At 34.6% G+C, this 19876-nt stretch overlaps 1 long non-coding RNA gene and 3 pseudogenes across 1 annotated transcript; 1 reads left to right on the top strand and 3 right to left on the bottom strand.

Moving 5' to 3' along the window:
- The first annotated feature begins 10581 nt into the window (after positions 1 to 10581).
- On the top strand, positions 10582 to 12795 carry LOC150036622 (uncharacterized). The gene is made up of 2 exons (XR_016528998.1): positions 10582 to 11145; positions 12550 to 12795. It is a non-coding gene; the product is annotated as an uncharacterized LOC150036622 (long non-coding RNA).
- Positions 12796 to 14854: 2059 nt separating this feature from the next.
- Positions 14855 to 17704, bottom strand: LOC150036623 (uncharacterized; annotated as a pseudogene).
- A 131-nt stretch (positions 17705 to 17835) lies between these two features.
- LOC150036624 (uncharacterized) lies at positions 17836 to 18616 on the bottom strand (annotated as a pseudogene).
- A 96-nt stretch (positions 18617 to 18712) lies between these two features.
- On the bottom strand, positions 18713 to 19662 carry LOC150036625 (uncharacterized; annotated as a pseudogene).
- Positions 19663 to 19876: the final 214 nt, after the last annotated feature.

A 19876-nucleotide genomic window follows, 5' to 3' on the forward strand; every position in this document is an offset into this window, starting at 1 on the left:
AAGCCATCTCATCTGTGCAATCATAAGAGAGAAGCCGCCTTTCACCCAGAGCTCTATAAATACCGAAGGCATCCTTCAGAAAAGGGGTTCAGGAAGTTCGATTATTTTTGTTCATAGTTTAGCTTTGTCCATAATTTTCCTTTATATTTTAAGGCAGAAGTGAGAGAAGAAGGTTGTGCCAATAGATCGTTCCGGTGAGCTTGGGAGAGTGTCGGAAGCATCAAGATCAGATAGAGGGCCAGCTCCTGTGGAAGCAAGAATATCTTTTGAATCGAATAGAGTTGTCAGTGTAAAAGCCTTGGGCAGCAAGGGATTGCTATCAAGCTCTCTACCTTTATCTTCCATTATTATTTTGTATTCAAACTCATTTATAGAAATGGAATTTACTTCTCTATATCTATTCACTCTCTGTTATTTACGCATGAGTAGCTAAATCTGTTGAATGAGTTGAGAGGCATTTAGCTAGCATAACTGGGGATCTTCATTCTATGCGGTTATCTTGTATTATGTATGCTTCATTCGTCCATTAGAGATACTCGGGAAAGTAGTCTAAGGACAGGATCTAGGCTTGGAAAAGTCAAGTTAGAATCTAGGCTCGGGAGAGTCAGATTAGAATGCATAATCAAGAGATAGGAGCTTAGGAATAAGCACTGTTCGCTATTAACGCATTGTATGCATCCTAGAGATAGGATATGATTGGGTGTGGTCACCTTGTCTTTGTGTGCATCTTGCATCATCGCATAGGAAAAGAGTAGAGACTTAGGGATAAGCTCTATGGACACTTTTGCATTCAACACATGTGTCCTAGACTTAGGAGCACCGCATTTGCATTGGAAAATGACTTGTTGTGCATGGGTGTAGCATGATCGCATAATCTGACGCATTCCCAGGTAACACTAGTTAAAGATCTTCTCAACCCATTCCTCCGCATACTCAGTGCATCTATCGCATACTCAAACTTTTTTCAAATCCGCTGCATTTATTTATTTCATTACCGCAATCAACAATCACAACAACTATTGATTTATTTGGTTACCACAAAGTCTTTCTGAAAAGTTACCACCGCATATTGTTTTCCCAAGTCCCTGAGTTCGACCCTAGACTTACAAGGAAACTCAGTGGGGTTTACACTTGGATTCCACTGAGAAAACTTGATTGCTCAATGCAACTCCATTACCGCATTTCATTCCATTTTTCCACCTCATAAAATAACGCATCACTGACCCGTTTACGAAGGCTCTTACAGCTACAGGTTTTTAGAGTCACCTTCAGAGCATGGGTCTACGGGACCGCCTGCGGCTGGACTAGGGAAAGTGGGAGATATTTTGTACTAGTTGTTTGTACACCCCACTCGCTTTAGGACAAATGGAAGATTGTTGAGGATGATGCTATAAACTCTCGTTGGGTCCTGTTGTTTGTAAACACAGTTTTGAACAAACACTTGTGATGTATAATATATGATATTTTCTTCACTTTTGTCTATGAACATTGGATGTTTTATTTGCTTTATCACAAACCAATAAACTAAGATCACTGGTTGTCGTTTATAACTTAAGCATGTATGTGGAGACATACAGGTGGATCATGCCTTAAGTGATAACCAAAATGGTCTGTAGTATATAGATATAGGAGGGAAACCTTATCCTGGTAACGCTACGGATGCAATCTGCTTTGTAGAATAGATACGAGTGTTGTGACTTGTTAAAGATGGTCTGATCCTGATCATTCATGTGGAGACATGCGAGCGGGAGCATCCTATACAAAGGAGTTTGTATAAAACCGGACCAGGAAGTGTTATAGTCTCATTATATAACGTCGTTCATGACAGAGACTTCACTTCACTAAGATGACCATATGTAACATGACCTCAATCCTGAGTGATTTGGGAACTTCTGCCTTTGTAGGCAGTTCTTTGATTTGCATGGGTGCGAGTGGCAAGATCCCCGACTCAAACCTACCACTTTGAGGATTCGTCTGATTTGGGAGTTGGAATTCACTCCTTCCCCAAAGCAAGGGTAAGTAGATAGATTGCAAGGGTTGATTCCGGGGCTTGAACTATGTGGCACCACACACCTTCTCATGGAGGTATCTACACATAGTAGAAATATGTTGTATTGTTCATTAGAGGGATCAGTGGTACTTAAGGAGTTAGATGTAACTACAGTGACAAAACGATAAATAGGCCCAGCTGTACTTACCAACATTTGTGAAGGGTTATCATATTGTTGATTGGTTATATCTGATAGACACAGAAATATATATGTGGTGAGAAGAGTGCAGTTTTCGGTCTTTAGTGGAATGTTCGACAGTTAACGGATGGTGGATCTCGTGGCTAAAAAGTTTAGTCAGTTATTCATGTACCGTTGGAGCTTCGAGCCATAGGTCTATAAGGTCTCTTTGGTAGCTCAATGAATTCAAGTTGAGAATCAGTTTCTGGGTCAGTTTGAGGTGTTCAAATTGATAAGAGAGGGTTTGATTATATATGATATGATTGAACAGGTCAATTATATATGATATAGTTGACATATTGTATGAGATACATTAATTGGAGGAAAATTATATAAATATGATTTATATATGTAGTGAAGGAGAAAAAGACTAAGGTTCATATGTAACATTTGATGTGATATTAAACCATAGGTTAATGAATATAATATGATTATATTTATTATTTATTTTTGACAATTATAGGATAATTGTGTCGGTTTTTCCTCCGTAACCAAATAATATGGGAGGTTGGATTCAGTTTTCGTAACTGAAGGATAAAATGAAAATTGTTTTCATTTTGCAAAAGGATTAGACGTCACCGGATAGTGTATATTGCCTATCACATAGAAAACCGAGAGCCTACACGATAACTTAACGTTTCTAAACGATCGTATACACACGCGCAATTTACTAAATGATCGCAAAGGATTTTCTAAACGATCATCTAGCTCTTTTTAAATGATCGCATAGGATTTTCTAAACGATCATCTAGCTCTTTCTAAATGATCGCATGCCTGAGTGTCTTACTAAACGATCATCGATACGATTGCGGTCTTTTACTAAATGGTCATATACCTCTACCTAAACGATCAAGCATCATCTATACGATAGACACCCGACTTCTCCCACTTGCTTGGTTGTGGTATACGATTGTCTATTCCTCTTTCCCTCTACTAAATCCAACAGAGCCCACACCTCTTGGATTCTGATAGCGAAAATACCGAGGGTTCCAAATGGTGGCGTCTTCCTTGCTGTCGAGTTCGTGAGGAGTCCGTTTGTAGGTAGACGATTTGGTGGACAATTGCTTAGACGATCTCAGTGAGAGCGAGAGGTGCAGTCCTTGGACGAGAACAAGATTTGAGGCAAGGAAGTGTTCTTCAATTGGTACGTATGTCGTTCTCTTGTTTCTTAAGCTTCTTTTGCGTCGGGGAAAGTTAGGCCTTTCGTTAAATATCTTTAGGCTTTTAAGCTTAGTACGAGCTGTAAAGTCATAATCTACCTTTTTCAGAAACTTATATGCCTTTGGATCTAACCTTTCGCTTTTCTGGAAGGATTGTTTTCACCTCTTCTTTCTTCGTCTTTTTTACTTCTCCTTTATCCATCTTTGTAATTGGTGTGGTGAAGCTTTCCTTCAAAATTTTGACGTCTTTGATCGTTAGATTTTTGAAGCATTTTGTAAATGGTGATTCACCTTTCTTGCATCGAGAAAGAGGAACAAAGCATAAAACGGGAAGTTTTGAGACCTCTTCTTATGGCCTTATTGTCTTTTCATTCTTTGACATCTTATACTTGATTTTAGTGGTTGGTTCATCATTCTCTCGGCCTTTGAAAGCATCTACTTTACTTGACTTCTTTATTGCGATCGCTTGTTGTCCAAGCTTATAAGTGCCTTTAGCCATAAGAACTTCGATTAATATAACTTCACTGATATTATTGCTTTTATATAAAACTTTGTATCAGAAAAATGAAACTCGACCTCTGAGAATGGCTTGGTGTCAGACTCCCTTTCTGATGCTCTATTGATAGAATTTAAAATACTGGATGAGCGTGGAGGTTACTACTCCATTTTCATGAATCGAAGGATGCCCGAACAATAGTCTATAGGTAGTCCTTGAATCGATCACGTGAACTATAATGCTTGCTTTCAAATCCTCTATGGTGATTTCTAGACAAATTATACCTATTGCTCATTGTGCTCCTTGATTGAAGCCTTGAATCACCAGTTTATTACTTGATAACTCCTCTATGGAAATTCCCAACTGATTCATGGTTGATTTTGGGCATAATATTGATGGTTGAACCATTACCAATGAGAATTTGATTGAGTTTTTGCTCTCAAACATATTCTGACACAAACAAGAGTCTATGATGAAGTTTTGACCCATGTAGCAAATCTTCGACAGTGAACGATATCGATATACAACATGAAGCATGTGTATTTTTTTGGGATGCATAAGTAGGTTAAATTTCATTATCTTTTAATCTTTCAACAAGCGTATTTATGGTCTTCTGTAGGAGTGACAACAAATAATTTATGTTGAAAAAAAAAAGTGGTTCCTCCAGCTTGGTCATTGCTTCTACAAAATTTGAAGGGGTGCCATCATTTTCAGTCATACTGAAAACGTGACATGAAACAACCTCAACTAGGAAGCTCTTTGGAAAGAAGTCTTTCAAGGTTATTTGGTTTTCGAGGGTGAGGAAACTCCTCATTTTCTTTGGTGATTGGCCAAAGTCTTCATGTATTCTTCCCTGTTTTTCTTCTTTAATGCTTACACTTCCTTTTATAATCTCTATATGAACGAGATTCTTTTTGAACACATTTTTGTTTACGCTTCTTCCGATGAGTTATTGACGTCCATCCTTCATCTGCATCTTCCACTTGCTCTTTTTTTCTTGGGGAGTCAATTTCTGGAGCTTGGTCATCTATGAGGCCTCTAGTGAAGAATATATAATAGCAAACTGGATTAAAATTTTGTTGCAGATAGTCGAATATCATAATGAATCATTATTACGACGTAATTTATTTGCACCATATCGTTAAGGTCCAACCTATATTTTTCTCCTGAGCTAACTTCAAAATTAACTCCTTTAATACAAAATACTTTTCTACTAGATGACTAACAACTCGATGATATTTGTAGTAATTGGATCATTAGCTCTCCTAATTTCTGTAGGTCGTTTACATTCGGGAAGTTCAATGAGTTGTTTCTTCAATAGTTGCTATAACATATCAGGTAGATTAGAGTCTGGAAAAGGTAGACTTTTTCTTCTCTCTTTCAATGTTGGGTGTCTTTTCTCGTCCCCATCTTGACATTTGTCAATTTTTTCTCCTTAGAGATAAACTTTAAAAGAGTCGTGTTGACGACCATAGCTTCTTTAGTAGCACCCTTCGATATCTTCTAGTGCACTTCATTTCTTTCTTTTCTTTCTTTATTTATGGGACCAGTAAATCATTGCTTCCTCTATTAGCAATGCTTAACTCCATATCATGAGCTCAGGTTGCTAATTCTTCAAAGGTTCGAGGTTTTATCCCTTGCATGATATATAGAAGTCCCCAGTTAGGATATATAGAAGTCCTCGGTTCAAATCTTGAGTGCATGTTTTTACTACTGATAGTTTAGTTGATCTATCTTTGCAATCAAGGCTTAATGCTCTCCAGCAATTGATGTAGTCAATGATACGCCTAGTGCTATAAAAGTGATTGAGGAATTCTCTTTCAAGCTGCTCCTAAATATCAATAGTTTCACATTCAAGGTCAGTGTACCAGTAGAAGGCATTTTCCTTCAAAGTTTGAACGAACTGTTTGACTAGCAAATCTCCTCGCATACCTGCGTTTTCACATATTTCGATGAAATGAGCAACATGTTACTTTGGATTGTGCTTCCCATCAAATTGTTGGAACTTAGGTGGCTAGTATCTGTTTGACGTACTTAGGATATGAATCCTCTTCGTATATGGTTTGGAATACTCGGGAGAAGTCTAAGTAGGTCCACCATACCGAGCCTTGATGGAGTTTGTAATCATCTCCTGCAATTGTTGAATAGACAGTGAAGCAATTAAAGTCAAATTTTATTGTTGACTTTCTTGCATAACAATTTTCCCTTTGTCATTATTCATGACTGCGGACATATAACTTGATTCAGCAGCGTCATGACTCTCGATGTGATTTATGAGAGATTCAATTTCATAATCCATTTCTTCGATTTCCTTCATCAGTATATTAACTTTCTTTTCGAGTTTGGCCATCTTTCTTCACTTGTTTCCACATCGGCCATCATGATTGACATTATATTTGTGTGTGATGCCTCCTCACTTGATTGTTCAGAAGGTGGAGTATGCTTATTAAGTATCGGACTTTCTTTAATGACAATTCTGCCTTTTGGTTGCTTTGAGATCTGTTCCCATATATTCTTCATGATCTCAAATGGTGGCAGCTCTTTAAATTGTTGAATCCTCTTAGAGCGACTGTGAGTAATTAGTCTATTGTAGACATTGCTTGAAGTTTTGGGAGCGTTGGCTTTTGGATGTCATGGCTTTTCTAGGTAAATCTTGTTGTAGAGAAAGAGATGAAAGGTAGAGACAGTCCCACTAGACGTGCCAATCTGTTCACACGAGACTTCTAGAGCAATTTAATTTGTGGAATTTGTATTGATTTCGGTATAGTATAATGGATACAATCTCTAATATTTGATCCTTTGATCGAATGTAAGATAAAGTCTAAAACTTCTAATTCTTTAGTCTTCAGGAAGTTGTAAATTTAAGATCAATTTGAACTTCAATCTTCTGGAATCCAAGGAAGTTTTAGCCTTCCAAGTCTTCAATCTTCAGAAGGTTGTAAACTTGAGATTAATTTGAGCTTAAATCTTCTGAAATTCAAGGAAGGCTTAGTCTTCCAATTCTTCAATCTTCAGGAGGTGGTAATCTTGAAATCAATCAGAATTTCAAAGTTTTGAGAGCTTCAGAGGGCCAATCTTGATCTTTAGAGTTTCAGCATTTCGGTGTCAATTCTTCCCCCCTTCGCCCTTCCAAATTAAATTGCAAGGGCTCTATTTATATAGGATTTTCGTATGCTTTAGGTAGGATTAGGCCCATTTGCTTTTGGATTATTAGGCTTGGGCCCAACCCCTCTTTGGATTTAGGCTAAAGTTTGGTTTGGCCTAGTCTTTTCTTCCACCCAAATTTTCCACTACGAGCTCAAATCGAGTCAGATTTTGGATCCGAGAAACTTTAATTACTTGTTCTGATCCAATTTATGACCTAAAGCCCAATTGAACCTCTGGTCAAATTTATCGATTATGGTCTAGTCTCATCGTCGTTGAAGTTGATAAGCCCATTATTATGATCAAATGGCTGGATGGAAGACACATGACATTTTAATTAGTCTTTTGTTTGTCTCCATACTTTTTAAATTAGGAACACAATAATTCACAATGGTCTAAAATTTAATAAAATTAACTTTGTTATGATGAGATGACACTTTGTGATTGGTTGAAATTTATTCTCCAACAACAGTCAATAAGGAACGACTCCAACTATAATCATTCTAGGGTACTAATTCATTCAATTAATTAGTGGATTTAATAGATTACACTTGAAATCAATTAACTCAACAACATAGGCCTAGAAGTCAAATGTCCAAGTATTCTCTATTGAGCTCAACATTTTCTCACACCTTGTTGACTACAAGAAATAACATATATGATAGTTAACTAAAAAATGTTATGATAGACCTTTTAGAGCTTTTTTCGAAGGTCCTGACAACTCATATTATTAAAAATTTGGGACTTTTTATATCGTTTTTGTATAGTTATAATGGAGGCTACATATCGTAGGAATGTATAGCTTATATATGTTGCTATAAAAATATTTTATAGCATTTTTATTAAAACTGTAATATGTTTATATAGCTAAAATAAAGTGTTATCTTTAACTTATAATAGCATTTTTTAATGCTATAATATAGTATTTATAGCTTAAATTTTATATCATAGTAAAGCTATTTAAACTTTTCTAATTATTATAATTATTGTAATAATCTTTCGATAGCAAATTTTTTCTATATAAATATTATTATAGCTTTTACTTATAGCTATAAAAGTGTGTAATTATTTTCTCAATAATAATGGTTTTTTTATAATTTACTTTTAGTGCTAAAAGTAAACTCATTGCATTATTGTTTATCATTTAAATATTTAGAGTTAATAAAATTTACTTCAAGTATTTGTTTTTACCTAAAATCACATATAAAATATCTCACAACAAATTAACTACAATGACTTCCATTCATGATGGAAATGTCAAAATCTCTTTACACTACAAAATAAAGTATTAATAATTTCCTTGAATAAACTTATTCAAGGTCATGTAGTTGAACTGTCTTCTTCGATGCTTTTGCATGGGCAAGGTATCATCTTTGAATCTTTTCTTATGATATATCATAAGGAATTGAGCTTGAAAATCATGGACAATAATATTCATATCCAAAATCGATTAAATTCCAAATTATTAAGAAATATGAAGATAAAAATATGTTGCAAAGATAAAGAGAACAAGATGTAGTTCAAACAAAGTATAGAAAATCATCTAATGTTTAAACTTTTTGTAGTAACCAAAAATTGCTATTAAAAGCTTAGAAACCTTCTTATTATTTGTTTCAATTCCTTAAGCATTATAAAAATATTAAGTATAATTTAACAACATTTTTGCTGAACCTAAAATTTAAGATCTTTACGATCTAAAATTTAACAATTCACATAAACCTTTTTCGATGGCTTCCATACTGGTAGAAAGTAGACAATCTATACATACTTAGTATACTCTTAGTATTACATGAATTAGCAAAACAAATTGATAACTACCTTCGCTCATCCACGCACACACTAATTCAAGTATCTTCCAAGTGATAACTATCCCCACCTCTCCAAAACTTCTTTAATTTAAAGTCTCTTGGAGTTTCTCAATTCAAGAACCTCAACCATACAATAGAACTTTTCTCACTTCTATTGTAGGATATGGTTGACAAAAAAGAAAAGGCTAAAAGTTAAATCTTCAAGAGCTTCCAATACTAAATATACCAATGGAACTTTCCATCTAAAAAGTAATAAACCAATTCTAAGTTGAAAGAACCATAATAACAATCTCCTTCAAATTTTATAATACATAAAAGCAAAAATAAAGACTAGGGGAAATTTGAACTCCATGAATCAAAACAAACCAAATGGAAAATGAACATTAGACTTACAATTTAAGTGAAAATGTACCATAATAGATCTCCATGTCGCACTTGAGATTTCTGCTACTTTCACTAAACAAACGCAATTAGTTTTAGATTGACATAGGCATAAGGGAGTACCATTTTAGAGAATGAGGTTATATCTGAGGTTCCAGAAAAACTACTATCGTCCTTGGAGGCACCATGGGTCAGTTGGCATCAAGTTCCATATTTATATATAAGAATCATTAATATTTAACAAGTTCTTTGGGAGTAAATCAATCTTTCTGGTGTTCTATGTTGATGACATACTCATAGCAATGATGTAGGTTTATTGAATGACACTAAGAGGTTTCTCGAAAAGAATAAGGATTTTAGTGATACTTCTTTTACATTAGGAATTGAAATACTACGAGATCGTTCTCAAGGTATTTTAAGATTGTCACAAAACACTACTACAGAAATGGATTACTTGATGTTTTTCCAATGTCAAGTAGAGGGTATACTTTATGCTAATAAAAGCGTCGTCTATCCGATTGTCAAGTATAATATCATAACTTGATACTGTAAAAACGTCAAGAGAACTAATTCTTGACACAATTTCCGTGTCGAGAAATATAATACACTTGACACTAATGACATGTCAAGTGTATTAATTCTTGACACTTATTATTGTGATTACTCTTGACATTTTTTTTTATTTGTCAAATATATTTTTATCTTGACACGAAATAATGGTCAAGTAATCTAATTCTTGACACATTCCCAATGTCATCTATGTTTTTTTTTTCAAATTAAACATTCAAATTTAATTTCCATTTCTCATTTCCTGCATTATATTTGTTCTAATAAGACAATTTCATCAACTAAACAGTTGCACATATATTTCAGGTCTACATATCAGCCCAATATATCCAAAGTAATAATTGAGAATACTAAAATAAACAATTCCATTCTTCTATTACTCATGTCTAAATGAATTATTACAAAATTTACAACACGAATCGTACTACAGTATATACTCTATCAACCCACCCAAATATATGATAATTCCAAAATTGTACAACAGTATATACTCTATCAACCCACCCCAATATATGATAATTCCAAAATTGTAGGACCAATCTATATATGTAATGTATTCCAAAAATCACAAGACTAAAATTCTATCCTCCACCACATATTTCTTTTGTAACATCCCGAGTTTTTTTTTTTCATAATTCAAATTCTATATTTTCGTAAAATTTGAGGACATTTTGTTAATTTTGAAATTTGATTTTTGTTTAAAGAAAAATTCAGATTTTATGTTACATCGATTTGATATTTAAGTTAGTATCAAAAATTTAATTTAAATCAGAGAAATTGGTTTAATTTTGAAATTCGATTTTAAGAGGAAAAGAAAAGGGGTAGTTTATTTTATTTTCTTTTTAGTTATTATTATTATTATTATTATTTATTTATTTAATAAAAAACCTAATTTCCTTCTCCTTCTTCATCGCGTCTGCCCCTTGTCCTCGAAAATTTCCCGTCCCGCCGTCACACATTGCTCAACCGTTCTGTCACGCGTCACTCACTTGCAGGCCGCCAGAGTTGCGCCGTTCTCTCGTTACCATCGTCCTAAGCCGTCAGATCTGAAGTCGCTAGCCGTCGCGCCGCTCCCTTCACGTCGCTCGCTGCCGACTTGAGCCCTGGGTCGCTTGCTTCAGTTGCATCTCCTTCAACTCCAATCATTACCAAACGTCACGCCGCCATCAGTTTTTCTCGCGCATCAGATTTGGAGTTCTGTCCATCCGTCCCTCGCCAACCAGAGCTCGTCTGTACGCCGCCCGTTGCAAAGCCTTCTGCCAACTGCCGCACAAGTTTGTAGTCGTCAGCTACTGGCAAGCCACTGTCTTGTGCTGGAATTTGATGTTGGGTATTGAATTCAAGATTTAGAGGATTTAGAGGTATTGCCCATCAAGATAGAAATTTAATTTCAGCAGAAAATTGTTAAAGCTTGGTCTTGTTTCAAGGTTTTGCTTTGCAAAGGGGAGATAAGCTTGCTTGAGTTTATTTGGATTTAATTTTGAGATAAGTAATCTTACTATTGGAATTGTACCGGGTAATAAATTTATGATTTATTTTGAGGATTTTAAGACTAATTACAAGGATAATTTTGACTGTTATGGAATTTAATAGATTATTTAGAAAAGATATGTGAGCATATGATAATATGTCTAAAGTATTTTAATGTATGAGCATGATTTAGAATTTCATGAGGCATATTAAAAGTACGATTAGACATGACCCTAAATTATGAGTTAAATGACACTACTACTGGAATGTCTTAAAGTTAGGTGAAAGTTGGAGCATTTGTTGATGTGCGTATTTATGTGATTTATTATGAAAATGTGTAAGCTATATGATGTATTATGAAATTTCAAATGTTTGATTGTTTACATGAGTTAGTGCATGAAAGTGATGTACTAGAGTTGATCCATTAAAACTAGATTAAACACGTACGTTGAGGTTAATTAACATGACCTTGATGGGGAGATTTTAGAGGACTCATGAATATGTGAATGTTGTATGTAATATGAAGTTAAATGTAATCTCTTTTCCTTTCCAAACTATGTGACTGCATGAAAGTGATGCATGTCCAAGGGCGTTAGTACATGAAAGAGATGTATTAGGGCTGGTGTGTATGAAAGTGATACATACCTAGAGGGTATTGGGGTGTACGTAAGAGGTGCACGCTCAGTGGGTTATGTTTATACGAAAGAGGTATATACATAACCATGAAGAGGTATGCATCCCTACATTCATAGAGAGGATCTGGGGTGTACGAAAGAGGTACACACTCAGTGGGTTATGTGTATACGAAAGAGGTGTATACATAATCAGGTGTACGAAAGAGGTACACACTCAGTGGGTTATGTGTATACGAAAGAGGTGTATACTTAACCAGGTGTATGAAAGAGGTACACATTCAGTGGGTTATGTGTATACGAAAGAGGTGTATACATAACCATGTGTACGAAAGAGGTACACATTAAGTAGGTTATGTGTATACGAAAGAGGTGTATGCATAACCATGTGTGTGTAATAGATTGTGTTTCTTTTGGAATTCACCAGAGATTGTGTTTCCTTCAGGATTCACCAGAGGTTATGGGTCCTACGGGACTTACTAGAGGTAGTGAGCATAAAACAAGTTTTTTTTTCATGTATGTATATGTTCCAGGAGGACTAGAGCAGTTTATATGTTCTACCAGAGGTAGGTATCTAGAGGACATAGATGTCTAGCCTGACCCCAGTAGTGGGGTTACTTACTGAGTAATTTATACTCATCCTTTTTCATGTTTATGTTTCAGGTAACAGTAGGGACGTACTAGCGAATGACAAGGGGAATCCGTGATCGAGCCACTGGGACCAGTTTTATGCTTCCGCTCATGAGATTTAGATTTCTTTTCATGTTTTGCTTGACTTTCAATTTTGATATTTGAAACTTACTATTAAGAATTGTTTTTAGACTTTTTTATTAACATTTATGATTTATGGGTACCCTATTGTTGTTTTTTGATATTTGAATTTAATGAAGGACTTTTGAACTTACCTTATTTATTTAGCATTTACTTCACCATAAAAAGATGTCGTTTTAAGTTCCATGCATGCATGTATTTAGTAACGGTCTAGCTTGAGTCCTAGGGGGTCGGGTCATTACATCTTTGAAGTATATAACCTATAATGACTAAACAAAACATTTACACAAAAAAAGTTTTGGGCATTCCCATGTAGCTGATAACGGGCAGAAATGCACGTTAACATAGCACTAAGTTCTTAAACAATGTTGGATTGCGTTGATGAAATATGTTAAGTTGCGTCCATTAAGCATAAATTTTATAATATTGCGGTCGCATACATCCAACGCATAAGAGCAGTTGATCTTTACATTTTTGTGCAGGATAAGCGTTAACGCAATACAGAGATTGCAATCATAGGAATACATTGGTCGAGCGCAACTTCATCACAAGACTTTGCGTTGATCGTGCTCGCAAATATTCGCCTCAGAAGAATCACCGCAACTTGGTCAACGCAACATGGTGGGCGCATTCGGGTGAAAGAACAATTAAGAGCGATGGGACAGAAAGCTGATGGTAGTCGGATCCAAATTAAATTGACAGTCGATAACGGTCACGAAGTACATTCTGCTTTATCGGTGACAATTATCCAACGCATCAGTCAGGAATTAAAATTGTCCCATCTGTACAATCGGGAGAGAGAAACCGCTTTTCACCTTTGATGCCCTATAAATACCAAGTGCAATCTTCAGAAAAAGGCTTGATCAGTAACAAATTCATCAGTGCTTCTGTTCATAGTTTTCTTTTCCATTTTACGACGGAGCAAGAAAAGAGTGGTGGTGCCAGAAATCGCCTAGGGTATCTCAAGAGAAAACCTTGGGGCGTAAGAGCAGAGAGCGGGTCGACTCTCGCGAGAGCGAGAATATCTTAGAGCACGAGTAGAAACAGTGTAAACGCCTGGCAGCAAGAAATTGCTACCAGGCTCTTTACTATACTTGCATTGTTACTTTGTATTTCATCTCATATCTATTCAATGGAAGTCCTATTTCTACATCTGCTCACTCTCTTAATAAGCATGAGTAGCTAAATTTGTTCAATGGGTTGAGAAGAACTAAGCTAACATGACCTAAGAAGTTCATTACTTGTGATTGTCTTGTTTTATGCTGTGTTAAATACCCTTTAGAGTTACTCAAGAGAGAATCTAAAGAAAGAATCTAATGTCTCGAGAGAGCTAGGTTAGAATCTGAACTCGAAAGAGCAAGATTAGGCTTGCATAAACAAGAGATAGGGACTTAGAGATAAGCTCTGTTTGTCAACTTGCATTGCATGCATCCTAGGAATGGGAATGATATTATGTGGTCGCATATTTATGTGAATATCATGTTGTCATCACATAAATAGAGATTAGAGGTTTATATGTAAACCCTGTAGACTTATCGCATATTTATCACATGCGTTCTAGCCTTAGAAGTTGTAGCATTCACGCCGAGAGGTGGTTTACAATTGTATGCATGTTGCATGATCGCAAAGCATGAACGCATTTTAGGGAGTGTTAGTCGAAACCTTTCTCAACCTATTCACCGCATATCCATCATATTTCCCGTTTACCAACTCTTTTCAAACTCTGCCGCATTCGTTATTTATTTTCATCAACGCAAAGAACAAACCCAACGATTTATTTGACTGGTTACCACAAGTTTTCATAAAAATTATCAATGCAACTATTTTCACAAGTCCCTATGTTCGACCCTGGACTTACCAGGAAACTCAGAGGAATTTACACTTGAATTCCGCTGGGGAAACTTGAGTGTACAACACAATCCATCAACGCATATCATCCATATTTTCATTCAACAAAACTAACGCATCAATAGCCACATACACAATTTATAGGAAGTCCATCAGATATAGCGACCTAAATATTCAGCCCATTCCATGCGTACTTCTCCAATTCAAGTTGCGAGTACGAGCTCCTCGTATCAATCTATAAAACATAGAAAGTGAGATACATATTTATTTATTATTTACGCTATCTATAATGTTACAATATATATAAGTAATTTAAAGACATATCACATCCGTTATAATATTCTTCTCTTTAGTCACAATTTCTATCATATATCTCATAATGTAATACCAATACCCACATTCGACAGTTCCCACTTGTAAAGAACACTACAATACAAAGCCAATAATTAATACACATATCATATAGATGCATTAAATAAACATCATTCTATTAATTTTTTCAATGCTCTTATACTTACCTTTACTATTTTCCAAAATGTGGTTTTGCGAGTCTTTGGCAAATTTTTTTGAGATTGGAAAATGGTCATTGCCCTACATTCGTCAAAGAGTATAGTATAATATTCAGAATGAAATAAACTTTACACCAAAAAAAAAAACTCAAGCAAAGTTAGCTTACATATTTGTTATATATTTGATATCCTCTCGTGAACTTGTTATCAACGAGTCAAGATAGCACACCACATCATCATACGTATTGATAACAATTAACGACCAATTATCACTAAATAAAATACACAACTAATTAGTATGGAACATGAAGGTAGCTCATTACATTAAGGTAGAACAGAGTATAAAGAGCTTTCAAGTACAATGATCCCAAAACAATTCTACATTGGAACAAAACAGGAAAAGGTAGAACATGAGTATAAGGTTCTAAACATGAGTATAACTAATTATACTTACCGGGATTATAAGAAGCAATAACTAATTGACTGTGTTCAGAAGCCATTAATCTACTACAAAGGTTTCGAGCTCTAACTTCTTGAGTATTTTGGCCTGCGAATATAAGAGATGGATCTACAAAAATATACTTCGACCCTTTATTTGAATCAGTAATGAACGAGTGTAGGTACCTACAGTAATAGATCGAACACATTAACTTACTACTAATTAATAAAGTGATAATATATCATAAACAAATAACATTTACTTACGCGATATAAGCCACCATTGATAAAGTCCACTTTTTGCATGCTACAAAACTCGATCACATCTTCTCGTAGAACATAACTCTTTCGGCCAAAACCAAATAGCTCAACAGGTAGTTGGAAGGAAATACTAATCCCATCAACTATTACCTTTTCAGCATACCTAAGAATAGACTTCAAGGATATTGATAAATTAGATGGTGCACTAGTAACTTCATTCTCTTTCGGCATCGTATTTGAAACTTTTTCCTAAATGAAGATAAAATATGAGTAAAATGTTCATTCCTAAATAAGATAGAAGAACATGGGACTTATACAATTCACCTCAAGATTGGTGATACACTGATAGCAATCACTTCCTCATCCTTTCCCACATTCTCTGAAACTTTCTCCTAAAACCACCAAGTTATAATTTTATAAGTAAATAATAGTAAATTTACCTCATAAATTTATCTCATAATACAATTCACCTTCAAGATCGATTGTATAGTAATAGCTTCCATCTCCTTCACCTTCTTCCCTTCCTCATATGTGGTTGATGTACTAACAACTTCCTTCTCCTACGATATAAGTATAACAGTACAAATTAAACAAGTTAAAAATTATCATAACTAATAGTTATAACCTTAATGCATCTCCTTCACTTTCTTCCCTTCCTTAATCTTTCGGAATTTATTCTTGGAGTAACTACCATGCTCAGATCTTGGGCTGTTTTGAATTTGATCTTCCAACTCCTTAATGCGCTTACGAAATGCTTCATTTTCATTAACAATTATTTTGTGTGTATCCTCTCTTTTCGCTGTATGGAAGTAAACGGTATGTTAATGAAACCACCCACCCCACGTACGCATCCACCATATTCCGGAGTACCCAAGGCTTGAGTCAAAACATCATTCAATGAATCATTTTTTTTGGAAAGTGGATCTTCATTCTTTATGATCTCATCCTAAATGGAAATTATATATATTCAATAACACGTATAAAATATTATAATGATTTCATGCAAACATAACATTGGTAATCTTACTATTCGGTTGGCGACTTGTTGGACATCCCCATTGTCATACTCTCCTTTTTTATTTATCTGAGCTTTTTTCCACATATTAGCTCGTCCAAAATCACATTTGCTATACGAAGGTAATTTTTTCTGCATAATAAACATATTGTTAGATATAAGAATATTTGTAAAATAGTTAAACTTAAGAATATTCTTACAATTTCCTCGACAAGATTCGCATAACCTCTTCTAGACATCCGATGATTATACATGTTCTTCTTTCTTCGTGCTTGTTGTTGATTTCTCACTTTCTATATAAATTTAATAGTTTAAAATAAAAATGACAAGAAAGTGACAAATATTGATGTTCTTAATGAAAAGTTTAATACCTTGAACTCTAGAGATAATCTCGATTTGACAAACTCTTGCCAATAATGTGTTTCAATTATGTGGGAGTACATTGAAGGTGGGTGTAACAAAAGTTGGGGTTCATCCTTAAAAGTGATAATATACTGTGTCGTTAACCAAGACTTGAACTGACGAAATACAACGCCCGCAGTTTTGGGAATATCCTTCTTACTTCTACTCTCAATTATGAAAGCACCCTAAACATTTAAAAAACTCGATTATTACTTTTCAAGTATAATATTAATATAATACATCAAATACATACCTCAACAATATTAAACAGTTTTTCCTTTAAAGTTAGTCGGTACACACTTCCAAGATATATATGTAATCAGGATATGATGATGCATAGAGATTCAATGAAAGATTTTAACTTATATCCATTGTCTTCAATCGGCACTCCATCATCATTATATTCAACCAACTTTTTCTCCCCTGCACTCCTAATTTTTGTTACCTCATGCATAATAGTCAATCCTCGTGTTCGTCTTTTCTTTTTATTTGGTATTTCATCTTGCTTCGGTTCCATATTTTCATTGACATTATCCAAACCAAGCTGCAAGTCCTCATCACTTGCCATCTCCATGGTGTAAGAATTATCCTGAAAAATAGAAAAAAGTTTAGTTAGGTGTTAAATACAACAAAATTATAAAAATTAATTAGTAAGTGAAAACCCACCCATACATTTACTCTTTAGGAATCCATGTGCCTTCACAATTAACTCTTACATGTTGAAGTGTTCTCATCCAAATCAATTCTAGATTCAATATCTAACATGGCTTTAGGAATTCCTTGACAATGTAGAGCAGTATCTCCAAGTTCATCGTCATTGTATTGATCCTCAAAATCTCTTTGTGGTGGAGTAAGAACAATAGACCATCGATCATCACTTGGATCTTCAACATAAAATACTTGATTTGCTCGAAATGCCAATATGAAAGAATCGTTCTTATGGCCTATTCTATTTAAGTCAACTAACACAAAACCAAGCTCATCAGTTTTTATGCCACCACTATTCTCAACCCAATTACATTTAAAAATTGCAACCTTAAATGTATTATAATTTAGTTCTCAAATCTCTTGTATCACCCCATAAAAGGACATGTCTCCAATTATAGGATTTTTATCTTTTGAGCTAGATACTTGCATTTGCAATTCTAACCCCATTATTTTGTACACTTTTATTTTTGTCATATGACTTTGTGTGATAGTGACATCCATGAATAACCTAACTATTGTATGTAGTCACAATTGGATGGGGACTATGGGCAATCCACCTCAAGTTATCTGATACCTCTACATCTCCCATTTCAAGTTTATTTCCAACCTACGAACCAAAAGGTTACATAATTAAAATATAAGTGACAAAAGGTAATGTTAAATAGTATATTTAATGTTTTATCTTTTCTCGTAACCAAGATATGAAATTTTGATTATGTTCATCTTGAATTCATTTCTGGTTTTTTGATCTATTTGAGAGCTGTAATTCCAATATCATCATATGTTTCCTTATGAAGAAAAAGAAAAATGTTCAAATGTAATTATTTTCAAATTCATATATTTAATGAAATAAATGGATCCAAGTCACAATAACTTACTTTATATATGGTTGCACATCAATTGTATTCTCCAAGACATATCGATGAGCTTGGTATAAGAGATCTCGTTCAGGTATGTAAGGAACTCCACTTGACAATGGTCTACCAATATCTGAATTGCGTGAATTGTCTCTTAACTTTTGACACCCAAGTCCAATAGGAACTACTCCACATAAAAAATCCAAACAAAATTCAACAGCTTCTTCTAATATATAACTTTCAGCAATACAACCTTCTGGACGATGCCTATTCCTCACAGAGTTTTTAATCACTTTCATGAACATTTCAAAGGGATACATCCATCGCAAATATATAAGCCCACAAAGTTTGACTTATCTAACAATGTATACTATGAGATGCACCATTATTGTGAAGAATGAGGGAGGAAAATACTTCTCTAATAAACATAATGTAATCACAATGTCTTCCTGTAGCTTCTCTAATTATATAACATCTAGGACTTTGTTACATATAGAATTGAAAAAGATACACAGATGAGTTATCACATATCGAACATGTTTTGGTAGCATAGATCTTATGGCAATGGGGAGCAATTGTTGTAAGAGCACATGACAATCATGAGATTTTAGACCATTGAGTTTTAAATCATCCACTGACACAAGATTTCTAACATTGCAGGAGTAACCCTCAGGAACCTTCATTTCTGATATCGTCTTCAAAAAACAACGTTTTTCTTCTCTAGTAAGAGTATAACAAGCAGGGGGAAGGAAGATTTTTTTTTATCCCCATTAATAGGTATAAGCTCTGGTCGAATTTTTAAATCAGCTAAATCACATCTAGAATTCAATCCGTCTTTTGTTTTTCCTAGAATATCAAGAAGCGTACCTATGATATTCATGCAAATATTTTTTTCGATATGTATCGCATCTAAGCAATGTCTAACATGGAGGTGTTTCCAACAAGGGAGTTGGAAAAAAGTAGACATCCTATTTCAACAACCTTTAGTACTTCCTTTTGTGATATTTCTTTTGATCTTTTTCTTTTTTTTTTTTTTTTCTTCTTTAAAAACCAAGATCTTTAGTTTTTTCAAATACAACCTCCCAGACAAAGGTTTTGGAATACTTCCAAGTTCTGTCTGGCCATTGAAAATTTCTAGCACAAAATCATCCTTTTCGACATCAAAAGAAATCATTGATCAT

The sequence above is a fragment of the Benincasa hispida genome, chromosome 4 (assembly GCF_027475165.1).
Source record: "Benincasa hispida cultivar pf3 chromosome 4, pf3_genome.v1.1, whole genome shotgun sequence".
Classification (NCBI taxonomy): domain Eukaryota; kingdom Viridiplantae; phylum Streptophyta; class Magnoliopsida; order Cucurbitales; family Cucurbitaceae; genus Benincasa; species Benincasa hispida.